Raw genomic sequence first — 3,464 nt, forward strand, 5'->3', positions numbered from 1 at the left:
TGCTTTATTATGATAGATATGCTTTGTTGATATGTTAATCATACCTTTGAAACTTTTGTGGATTTTTACAGAGGTTTGGTACCTTTCCTGTTCAACCTCTTTTGTAGTGTGGGTTTTTGGCCCTTTTTTGCTTTCTGCTTGGGCGAGGTGATCCTTTGGTGTCCGGGCCAACTTGTCCGAGAACTTTTTAGTGTTCTTATAGAACCTTTTTAGTTATCATCTTCTTTGTGGCCCGGCTTCGAGATTGTTCCTTTATTTGAGCGGAGCTGTTCCCTTTTTGCTAAGCATGTTTGAGCCTTAAGTTATTTCTAACCTTTCTGGATTTTACTTCTTTCTCGGGGTCGTGCTTGCTTTGCTAGGTTGCACCTTGAGCTGATGTTGACGTGAGCTTTTTAGTCATGTTCCAACAACTTTTTAGGTAGTGTTCCAAGGGGAACCTTTTCTTTATAGTTTCCTTGGACGACTTTTTAGCTCTGTTTTGACTTGTGCCTTCGCTTTTTAAGTAATGTATTTTTTCGCAAGACTTGTACCTTTTACCGAAGCACTTTTGACTTTTTGGAGGTGTCTTCGTCCCTTTTTAGTGATTCTTTCGTTGGTCCGAGTTCTCTGTCGGGCCTTATTAAGTTATTGTTAGTAATCCATTTTTAGTCAGACCTTGTCAGGTCGCTTTTTATGGGTTACTTTCTATAAATTCTTGCTTTAATCTGCTTCTATTGCTTTCACCTTGCCGACTTCTTTGTAATCAGATGATGAATTTGGTTTTCACCTTGCTGACCTCTTTGTAATCGGACGATGAATTTGGTTTTCACCTTGCCGACCTCTTTGTAATCGGGAGATGAATTTTTGCGTTTTTATAAGCTTGGATTAATGCGTCCTGGTAGGAAGCTTTTTAGGGAATCTGAAAACTTTATTCAAGTGATAATAAAGATAGAAATATGAACAGTAATGTATACATATGAGTGCTTACCCTTCTAGGTCGGGCAACTTTGTAGATCTTGGTCTAGCGCCTCACTAAAAATCCTTTTCAGGAAAAAGAGTGCACCTTGTCCTAAGATCTTTTATTATTTTCTAACTATAGTACCTTCTTAGGTTACAGGCATACCATGACCTTGGTAGCTCTCGTCCCTCAAGGTCGGACACCTTGTAATAACCTTTTCCCAGTACTTCTGTTACTCGGTATGGTCCTTTCCAGTTAGTTGCTAGCTTCCCTTCTCCTGACCGACCTGCTCTGATATCATTTCGGATTAAGATGAGATCATTGGTGATGAAGCTTCGTGGGATGACCTTCCGATTATACCTTAGAGCCATTTGATGCTTTAGGGCATCCTTTTTAATCCGAACTCTTTCTCGGACTTCTAGAAGTAGGTCGAGCTCTTCCCTTTGAGCCTGGAAGTTAGTATCTTCATTATAGAGAATTATTCTAGGATATCCTTCTTCTATCTCTACGGGAATCATTGCCTCCATTCCATAAGCAAGTCAGAATGGTGATTCTCTAGTAGTTGAGTGCGGTGTTGTCCGATATGCCTATAGAACTTGTGGGAGCTCTTCGGCCCAGGCTCTCTTGGCGTCCTGTAATCTTCATTTTAACCCGGCCAGTATGACTTTGTTGGCGGCTTCCGCCTGTCTATTGGCTTGTGGGTGTTCTACAGAGGTGAACTAGTGCTTGATTTTTAGGTCAGCTACCAGATTTCTAAAGCCTGCATCAGTGAATTGAGTACCATTATCTATGGTGATGGAGCATGGGACTCCAAAACTTGTGATAATGTTTCTGTATAGAAATTTTTTATTTCTTTGGGCTGTGGCATTAGCTAATGGATCTGCTTCAATCCACTTTGTGAAGTAGTCTATACCTACAATGAGAAACTTGACTTGTCCGGACCGTTGAGGGGAAGGGTCCAAGGAGGTCGAGCCCCCACTTTGCGAATGGCCAGGGTGAAGTAACGCAGATGAGCTACTCAGGTGGAGCTATATGGAAGTTGGCATGCTTCTGGTATGGTGGGCATGTCTTGACAAACTCTGTTGCTTCCCTTTCCAAGGTCAGCCAGTAAAAACCAGCTCGGAGTACCTTTTTGACAAAGGCTCGTGCCCCAAGGTGATTGCCGCATATGCCACTGTGGACTTCTTCGATAACTTCCCTTGTAGCGGAGGTTGGGATGTGTTTTAAGAAAGGTGTAGAGATTCCTCTCTTATATAGGACATCTTGTATTATGGTGTAGTACTGTGCTTCTTGTACTAGCCTTTTTGCCTCCTTTTTGTCTGTGAGAAGTGTTTCTGACTTGAGGTAGTTGATTATGGGAGTCATCCATCCTTGATCCTGTCCTGATATGGCTAGGATCTTTTCTTCCCCCAAGGTTGATGGACTTCGGAGTGTTTCTTGGATGAGACTTCTATTGTTGCCCCCTGGTTTGGTGCTGGCTAGTTTTGAGAGTGCATCAGCTTGGGCATTCTACTCTCGGGGTATATGTCGGACCTCATATCCCTTGAATTGTCTGAGCTGTTCTTTGGTTTTGTCAAGATATTTTTCATAGTGGGATCCTTAGCTTGATAGCTCCCTTCTATTTACGACGTAACTACTTGGGAGTCGCTAAAGATGGTCAGTCTTTGAGCTCCCACTTCCCTAGCTAGCCTCAAACCAGCCAGTAGTGCTTCGTATTCAGCTTGATTATTCGAGGCAGGAAACTTTTATTTTAAGGAGAGCTTGATTTGGGTTCCTTGATCGCTTTCTAAAATGACACCTGCGCCACTCCCGATTTTGTTTGAGGACCTATCTACATAAAGGCTCCACTTTGTGGGGGTGCCTGGGGTGTCAGTATAGTCTGTGATGAAGTCGGCTAAGTACTGGGATTTGATAGCTGTCTGAGCTTCATACTTGATATCATATTCGGATAACTCGATAGCCCATTGTAGGATTCTTTCCGCTAAGTTTATTTTCTGTAAAATCCCCTTTACGGGTTGGTTGGTCCGTACTCTGATGGTGTGGGCTCGAAAGTATGGTCGGAGTCATCGGGAACTGAGTATGAGGTTGTAGGTGAACTTTTCTATCTTTTGATAGTTTAATTCAGCCCCTTGTAAAGCCTTACTAATGAAATAGATGGGTTGTTCCCCACTTTCGTCCTCTCTGACCAGCGCTGAGGCTATTACCCGACTCCCTATGGCGAGGTATAGTATGAGCTCTTCACCTTCCCGATGTCGAGTAAGGACAGGTGGTTGCCCCAGAAATTTCTTGAAATCTTGGAAGGCTTGTTCGCATTCTGGGGTCCACTCGAATCTCTTTCCCTTCCTTAATGTTGCATAGAAGGGGAGAGACCTTAAGGCTGATCCAGCTAAGAACTTAGACAGAGCCACTAGTCTTCCATTAAGCTGCTGGACCTCTTTTATGCAGGTCGTACTTTTCATGTGAAGTATGGCCTGGCACTTATCTGGGTTTGCTTCGATTCCTCTTTGGGTGAGCATGAAGTCCAGGA

Source organism: Arachis ipaensis, chromosome B7, assembly GCF_059453495.1.
Source record: "Arachis ipaensis isolate K30076 ecotype BB chromosome B7, ASM5945349v1, whole genome shotgun sequence".
NCBI lineage: Eukaryota > Viridiplantae > Streptophyta > Magnoliopsida > Fabales > Fabaceae > Arachis > Arachis ipaensis.